At 50.7% G+C, this 9,582-nt stretch overlaps 1 long non-coding RNA gene across 1 annotated transcript; it reads right to left on the minus strand.

Annotated features, from left to right (window-relative positions):
• Window positions 1–1,009: 1,009 nt before the first annotated feature.
• On the minus strand, window positions 1,010–2,509 carry LOC140387251 (uncharacterized). Its single transcript, XR_011933807.1, has 2 exons — window positions 2,344–2,509; window positions 1,010–1,225 (listed from the first exon to the last, which is right to left on the minus strand). It is a non-coding gene; the product is annotated as an uncharacterized lncRNA (long non-coding RNA).
• Between the last annotated feature and the right edge of the window lie 7,073 nt (window positions 2,510–9,582).

Below are 9,582 nucleotides of genomic sequence, written 5' to 3' on the forward strand. Positions count from 1 at the left end.
GTCTTGGAGAATTCTTCCAGTAATTTCCCTACCACTGACGTAAGGCTCACCGGTTCATTTGAATGCACAGTACCTCTAAATTACTTTGCATGACCACGCAAGTGTGATATCTTTAGGGTGCAAATCACACGCAACCCGCATAGTCTCTTCCAGGTTGTCCCATGGTTGTGTGTGTGTGTACGGCTTGTAGGGAACATTAATAGCCAGTCTCATTGCTGGGTGTCAAATGGCTGTTTACGTTTGCTCATATAACGATAGCCATGGCAGTTCAGAGTATTATATGTGAAGCTTTTTCAGAGGCACAATCAGGTACTTCACAAAATACAATACGAGGGGAAGAAAGAGATGATGAATTTTTAATCTCTTTTATTTTACATGAGGGGAGGAACTTTTATTCTCCATCCAACTGTGCTGCAGTTGATCTGGGAGTGTATGGTGTGGACACTGAATACCTGAAATGAAAAGTATTGCAATCCCCAGAACCAACATTCCACAATTTAATGAGCATATCATTCACATCTAAAAGTCAACTCTCTCACCATGTTAAATTTATGATAACGATGAAGAGTTCCTAAATGCCTTCAACATCCAATTTACCATAGGTTAGCTCTCTTTGCATACCTCATATATGTCAGATTGAGCTACCTTTTTGTTTTTTTCACTGAAGTGACCAAAGTTTATGTGGCCTCTCCAGTGACATGTATTCAGTGCTGTTTGCAGATGCAGACTGAAAATCTTGCATAATTTAGTAAACGTATGTAACATTAGTCTTTGATTACTGACATGGACTGAATTGATACTGGTATGGCCCTCAGGGACTCAGTTGGGTCATAGCTCAGAAAGCTTGCTGGACCTTGGCAATGCTAACTGTAGCATACCTCACTGTGAAGATCTGCTAGTCATCCACAGTACTTTAGCAATAATTCTAGTAGAAGTGTGCTGCAAGGGTCGACTCTCGTCTGAGGTTTACTCCCAGCCAATTGAAGCCAGCACAAAGAAAAATCATTACTCAATTCTTGAATTTTAATTAGAGCTGCCTCTATTTCAGAGCTAATTCCTCACGAGTAAATCATCTAATTCTAATGGACCATACTTTGCATAAAAGGTCCAATTTCTGTTGAAATCCATTCACCGATGACACGAGTTTCCTTGTTAACTTCAAAATTACTCCTCAGCTGCAGATGACACTAAAAGGTTGCTTGGTTCTTCTTGGCCCCTCTTCATCCTAAATCCAAAAATAAATGGCTTTTGATTTGTTTTTCATAAAGGCTGTGGTGCTTTAAAAAAACTATTGACTGAAAGCGCAATTCCACATTCCTCGAACCTTCCAACAGTTCAACCATTCACGAGGACGACTGCCAACTTTGGGGACAAGAAATTACTTTTCAGATCCAGATAAACAAAATGGACAAATGGACACAGCCCACCCAATGCACTTTATCTATAACACTGGTGGGAGTACATTGGAAAGGGCTGGAATCAGGCTAGGATCTGGACATGCTGTGATATGCTCCTATACTTACATAGAATGGCAAAAATCTCCAGTACAGAAACAGGCCATTTGACCCAATAGGCCTATTCCATGCATTAAACTCTGCATGAGCCTCCTCGATAAGTGGAGTATTTTCCTAACCCATTTTTGGGACTATTCCGGATCAGGTGTACTGCTCAGAAGAACACTCTCACTTAAGGTTGGAGAAAACAGACCTCACAGACACTTAAATTTGTCTGAAGAACTGATCTAACTCTACCTGAAGGGAATATATCACCCGAGAATATTACCATCCTCCAGATAGCATTTTTAAAAAGTGTGTTGGCTAGATTAGGACAACCCGGGTATTATTAGGGTCTGGGCATCTCTCCTCAACAATGTACCTCTCCACTGAAGAGTGTTAGGAGGTGGATTCTGAAGTTTGGAGGCATATGGGGCAGCACGGTGGCGCAGTGGGTTAGCCCTGCTGCTTCACGGCGCTGAGGTCCCAGGTTCGATCAAAGCTCTGAGTCACTGTCTGTGTGGAGTTTGCACATTCTCCCCATGTTTGCGTGGGTTTCGCCCCCACAACCCAAAAGATGTGCAGGCTGGGTGGATTGGCCACGCTAAATTGCCCCTTAATTGGAAAAAATGATTTGGGTACTCAAAATTTATTAAAACAAAAGTTTGGAGGAATCAGATTATGTGAGACAATATAGTTCTAAATTATACAAAAGTTTATTAAAGAACCAAACATGCAATTCACTTTTAATGGAAGGTAAGTAAACCTTTTTTTAATTATAGAACCAAGATCTGAATAATGTTAAAGAGAGTTATTTAAGATATACTTCAATATTTAAAGTAGCATTTACCTTTATTCCCTGAGTATAAAGCTACCAAGCCTGGTGAGATAACACCATCCCAATTAAGAGGAGAACGATGATCACCGCGCTACAGCAGCCACACCTTTACCCTAAGAGTTGCTGGAGTGAATCCAACAAATCTAAAAATCCTACTGTGTGGTTCCAATATTTATGCCATAAGATAGCTGAACCAACAGAAAACATGTTGAGCTCTTGTGCTGGACATCATCCTTTGTTTTAGTCAACATTCTTCAAACAGACGGGATACTGAGAGGTGCAGGTGTTTGCCACTAAATTCAATTTCTAGAATTCAGTTGGCAATCTATTAAGGGGCATTGCCAAGGTTACCCATTGTTCGATTGTGTTAGCTTCCAATTTATCAAAGCCTTTCTGAGATGATATAGAGGCCCAATTCTTGCCTTTTTTTCCAGAACCTGCCTTGTGTTCGTGGATATACCATATCTTATACCAGAGGATGTTAGTCTCTTTGAGCATACAATTATGCCCAGGTATGTTTATACACTTCTGAACTTTTTTCCAGCTGATGAACTCTGTTTTTAATTTTGAATCCCTATTTCAGATTCAGAGGAAGAAACATTATTCATAACCTGAAAAGTCTGTATTTATAGCTGGATTCCCTTATAACTTATTTTCTATGCATTCCTTCACATTCTCATGCTTCTTCACCTAACCCTACCGGCATTGCTCCCTCATATGTTCATCCAGTTCCTCCTGAATTTTGTACTGGATTTATTGGTGACCGGCTTACATTTATGACCTCTAATTTTGGTTTCCCCCTTCTCGACATCTGAACCCTTCCTTACTGTTGGAGACTTCTTTAAAGACCACCTTTCTCCATCCACTTTCAGCCCATGGAAGGAAAAAGTGATCATTTATCTTGAACGATATGAATCTGCAGGGCAGCTGCCTGGGCGAAGACAATCTGTGAAATGGTGTATAGAGATGTGGGGAGGCATTGTAAGGTTCACGATGTAGGACAGGGATCCATACATCAATAGTTTGGAAAAATTCAAAATTCCAATGTAGTATTAAAGTTTATTGGCTGAAAATGAGTTTCGGCGATTGAAGGAGCTGCACATAATGGAAACTTATTTCAGGTTAAATGCACCGAAACTCATGGGCTTACTGCAAAATCTAAAATTATGTCCATGGTTGAAGGTCAATATTCATATGGAAATGAGGATTTATACATAGATGCACACTGATGTGAAGCAATGCTAAACTTCAGCTGTACAGAGTTGCTCCTGTTGAATATCTTGTTTATGCTGTATAGCTTGGAGCTCCTGGTGATATCGATCAGGTCTTGTGGTCTTATGTTTGCTTGTTTCATATTCATTTCAGGTATGCTTGGCTCCTCTAACTGGGGAATCTGTGGTGATACAGAAGTGGGGTCATGTCCTCAGTAGGCTGGGGTTCAAGTAACAGAACAAGCTTCTTATTAACTCACTGTTACTGAAATGTTTTTTTTTCACCAAATGTTCTCCTTGCCTGACCTGAGGTTGTTGACCTCTCTCGGTACCAGAGGCCCGATGACACTAGTGGCCATTCTTTATATGTGAACCTCATAAATTTTCAATGAGGCACGGCCTTATATTCCCTCACATACACATACTACACTACTCCTCTCTACACATACAAGCGCACACATTTTTAAGGAGGAATGGGCTATCAGGAGAGATGATCCCCCTCTTTCTCTCCCTAAAACATGGAACACAGTTCTGAATATTGGCTTAGGGCAGAATTTTAACTGGTCGCAGGAGGGGAGCTGTTGGGTGCGAGGTGAGGGGGTGATAATGTTGCCAATGCGCACCGAAGATGCCAATAATGTTGCTCTTTTAACTGGACAGTTATTAATGATGATATTGCTTTTCAGAGTCGCCAAATGATACCACCACAAGGTTTTACCAGATAGCGATCAAAGACCAAACAACCAGTTAGTTAGTTCAAGTTCAATGATAGTTTATTTACACACAAGAATTACTTCGACATGCAACATAAAACACTACAAGCTAAATTACACCTAACACTAAAATAACCTGTACTTAACTTCAGGCACCCGGCTTTATGCAGAGGAACAAGGCCTTTGTTCGGATCTTCCGAGGCTGGGTCTGGAGAAGTGACTTCGTTTCTACTGGGCTCATCCATCTGGTAGCGATCGTTGGTCTTGAACTTGTCTTCTTGTCGGTGATGCTGCACTTGGTTTTAGGCATAGGTCGGGGCCAAGAGAGACCGAGCGCCGAGGCCAAGAGAGACTGAACACATGGCAGTGTCTCTCTTTATCCTTCTGGGGTTTCGCGCTCTTTTGGGCGGTCCTTAGCTTTGGACCCAATAATTCGGCAGGCTGCGATTACTGCCTTCGATTGTGGCTGATAAAGGGGCGGGTGTCTTGATGGCGGGGCATGTCCTGAGCTGTCATTGACCTTGGCTTTTTGGGCTCCCTGAGCAAAGGGAGTGGCACCGATGAGCCTGTTTCTGTATCTGTTACCTAAGTACAGGTCTTTTGTTCTGGGGAAATGGGCCATTAGAATGCAAAGTAGTTGGGGATTTCGATAGCGTCTAGTTATCTGAGTTGCCAATATACATAAGCTCTGAGCGTCTAAGTCCTGGGTTGACCATATTTCCCATGGTCCTTTGCATGTGGCCATATTTCCCAGGATCCTTTGTAAGTGGCCATCCCAGATGGGGAAGGGGTGGGCTAACAGATCCTGAAATCAAAGGTTGCTAGAATAGGCTTTTCTGTGTCTTTTTTTCCAGATTAGCCATGTCAAAAGCATCTGGCCTCTGGATTTCCTGACGGATGGGAGCCAATTCCATTACTTATAGGAAGATCAATAATGCTTGCATGCTGCAACTGTCAGGACACATTCAGTAATGGGGAGTGTCAATGTGGGAAGGCTGCCAACTCCTGACTCTCGGAGACCAGAGGCCATACCAGTAGGGGCTGACAGGGAGATACTGTTCCCACGTGGATGCGAGGAAGAAGCCAGGCTCTGAAATGAAGCAGGTGTGCCTGGAAGTTATGGAAGAGGTGAGCTGTCGGAGTGTTATTCCTCACATGGGTACAGTCTCAAGAAATGTTTCAGGGCGAGAAAAGATGAGTAGTTTCCCACATTCATGTGCCAATACCTTCACTCTGACTTTATCCTCCTTCCGCAAAGGGTTTCTCGGAAAAATAGACCTCACTCTCCACCTATTTCCCTCCCTCAAGACACCTAGGGGAAGCCGTGGCATAGTGGTATTGTTGCTGGACTAATAATCCAGAGTCATTCTCTGAGGACCCAGGTTCGAATCCCGCTATGGCAGATGGTAAAATTTGAATTCAATGACAAAAATGTGGGACGGGATTCTCTGATAATCGGCGCGATGACCCGAACCTGGCACCAAAAACGGCACAAATCACTCCCGCCCGGAATGGGCGAGCAGCGGCGTGATGCCATTCACGACGGCGCCACCCGTAGCGGACGCACGCGCCGTCAGTGATGCTGCACGGCATCGCAGCACAAAAGAAGCCCCCCCCCCCGGAGACCCTTCAAAATGCCCGCCTGCCGCGCAGCGCCGAGGTTCCAGGAGCAGGACATCGAGGCACTCCTGGACGCAGTGGAGCAGAGGAGGGAGGCCCTGTACCCCGGACACGGCCATTAGGGTCGCACCACGCCTCAGCCGGCGCCTGTGGCGGGAGGTGGGCCGTCAGTGCCCAGTGCCACAATAAGGTCAATGACCTAGTCAGGGCAGCCAGGGTGAGTAGGCAGCCAGCCCCCCCACTCCGACAGCCCTAGGTGCTGACATGGCTGGACCCACCCATGCTGGCTGCAGTGACAGGATGGGCTGTGAACCGCTGCCAACATACACACAACCGCTGGTCCGCATGTATATGTCAGCCGAACACCTTTATCCCTGCCACCCGCCCCCACAGGAGAAGCACGCTCACAACAACTGGGAGTGGAGGGGGTCCACCTGAATTGCGACCACTCACCATCCATGAGGAGAGGGCCCTGGAACTTGCAAGCAGACCCGAGGACCGGGAGGTTGCGGATGCAGATGTCGGGAGCACACCATCAAGTGAGACCCCCAACAGCCTGCCCCACTTTCCCCCTTCCCCCATATTCCCCATACCCCCCTTCCACCATATCCCCCTTCCCTCATATCCCCCTTCCCCAATATCTCCCATATCCCCGTCTGCGTGTCTAACCATGCATGCTGTATTGTGTGTTGCAGGACCAAACATCGACCCACCCGTCCCCGCGGATGCCGACCGCCCCCCAAGATAATCGAGGGTGGCCACGAGCCAGGGACAGACCCGGCCCATCAGGCATACGATGCCCCCAGGACGATCCAGGGCGGCCACGAGCCAGGGACAGAGCCAGAGCACCAGGGAGACGACGCCCACATCGAGTGTGGCGACGCCGGCGGGCCAGACCCAGCGACGAGGGGGGCAGCCACAGGAACAGGCCCCCGTCGCAGCTGACCCAGGACACACCTACCCAGGACACACCCATCCAGGACACACCTACCCATAACACCTCTACCCAGGACACACCCACCCAGGACACACCTACCCAGGACACATCTACCCAGGACACACCTACCCATGACACACCTACCCAGGACACACCTACCCAGGACACTGACGCCCAGGACACCGATGCACAGAACACTGATGCACAGGACACTGACACCAAGGACACTGATGCACAGGACACTGACGCACTGGACACTGATGCCCAGGTCACCGCCGCACAGGACACTGACGCACAGGACACTGACGCATAGGACACTGACGCACAGGACACTGACGCCCAGGTCACCGACGCACAGGACACTGACGCACAGGACTGACGCACAGGACACTGATGCACAGGACACTGACACTGGGACACTGACGCACAGGACACTGACGCACTGGACATTGATGCCCAGGTCACTGACGCACAGGACACTGACGCACAGGACACCGACGCACAGGATACTGACGCACAGGACACTGACGCACAGGACACTGACGCACAGGACACTGATGCACAGGACACTGACGCCCAGGTCACCGACGCACAGGACACTGACGCACAGGACACTGACGCACAGGACATTGACGCACAGGACATTGACGCACAGGACACTGACGCCCAGGACACTGACGCACAGAACACTGATGCCCAGGACACTGACACACAGGAAACTGACTCCGGGACACTGATGCTCAGGACACTGACGCCCAGGACACTGACGCCCAGGACACTGACACACAGGAAACTGACTCCGGGACACTGATGCCCAGGACACTGACGCGCAGGACACTGACGCACAGGACACTGACGCCCAGGACACTGACGCCCAGGACACTGACGCCCAGGACACTGACGCCCAGGACACTGACGCCCAGGACACTGACGCACAGGACACCGACGCCCAGGACACTGACGCCCAGGACACTGACGCCCAGGACACTGACGCCCAGGACACTGATGCCCAGGACACTGACGCCCAGGACACTGACGCACAGGACACTGACGCACAGGACACTGACGCCCAGGTCACCGACGCACAGACACTGACACCCAGGACACTGATGCACAGGACACTGATGCACAGGACATTGACGCACAGGACACTGACGCCCAGGTCACTGACGCACAGAACACTGATGCCCAGGACACTGACACACAGGAAACTGACTCCGGGACACTGATGCCCAGGACACTGACGCACAGGACACTGACGCCCAGGACACTGACACCCAGGACACTGACGCCCAGGACACTGACGCCCAGGACACTGACGCACAGGACACCGACGCACAGGACACTGACGCCCAGGACACTGACGCCCAGGATACTGACGCACAGGACACTGACGCCCAGGACACTGACGCCCAGGACACTGACGCACAGGACACTGACGGCCAGGACACTGACGCACACGACACCCACACACAGGGGACGGATGGACAAGAACCACCACTCCAGGGGACCTTGGACTTCGTGTCGGATGAGGAGCACGACACTACGCCACTGCTATCTCCTACACCCTCCACCATCGCAGAGACACTCACCTCGGTTGGGCAGTTTAGCAATGAGGCATCTGGGACACTAACTGGTGCGCACAACACAGCCATCCCGGTACAGCAGGTAGAGGCAGGAGCAGCCGAGAGGCCGGGCGGTCTGAGGGCAGGCCGGCCCCAGCAACCATCTACTGCCCAGACTGGTCCCGAGTTCCTGGAGTTACCACACCCACCCATAGACCCGATGCAGTCACGGACCAAGGGACGATCGAAGGGGGTGACGGGTGGCTTGCGGCAGATGCAGACGCAGGTGGAGGTGTCCACCCGCATGCAGGAGCAGGGAGTGGTGCCGGTCATGCGTGCCACCCAGGCCGAAACCGCATGGGTGGCGTCCGCGGTGAAGTCAAAGGGTGCGACGGTGTCAGACATGGGGAGCAGTATGTAAGGCCTGGGGTTTTCCGTGCAGGTGGTATCTGCGTCTGCGCCCCAGGACATGGCTGTCCTCTCACAGGCAGCCATGAGCCAGAGCCAGCAGCAGATCGCAGAGGCGCTCAACGCCGTGACCCAGTCCCAGCAGGCCATGGGCCAGTCTCTGCAGGCCATGGCCCAGTCTCAGCAGGCAATGGCCCAGTCTGTGCAGGCCGTGAGAAGTCCGGAGGGGGACTGGAAGACCTGCTTCTCCTCACCGTGTCCGAGCAGAGGGCACTCAACATCGTCAGCAGGCCAGAGGAGAGGGAGATCGCTGACGCGGAGGTCGGAGGCGCACCACCAAATGAGAAGCCCTGCCTGGTTGCGGTCTCTGACAACACATGGATGCACACCCCTCACCCCACACCCTCACACCCCTCACCCCCCTCACCCCTTAACCCCACACACCTCACCCTTCCCCCCTCACCCCACATCCCACACCCCTCCACCCCTCACCCACCCCCACCCCCACCCGCCCCACCCTGCCACATCGCTCACCATCTCACCCCCGTCTGCCTGTCTAACCATACATGCTGTCTTATGTCTCACAGGACCAGTCGGCGATGGGCCCGGCCCATCCGGGGCCCCCTGCCCCCAGCCAGTGCCAGGTCCGGTGCCCCCCAGGAACCCAAGCACGGATGGGGAGAGCAGCCGGAACACCAGCCCTCTGCCCGAGACTACCCAGGACACCACGCCCAGAGGACAGAAACACAGGGGACAGACACACAGCACTACACGACCCAGGGTCAAATACCCAGGAC

This window comes from Scyliorhinus torazame, chromosome 12, assembly GCF_047496885.1.
Source record: "Scyliorhinus torazame isolate Kashiwa2021f chromosome 12, sScyTor2.1, whole genome shotgun sequence".
NCBI lineage: Eukaryota > Metazoa > Chordata > Chondrichthyes > Carcharhiniformes > Scyliorhinidae > Scyliorhinus > Scyliorhinus torazame.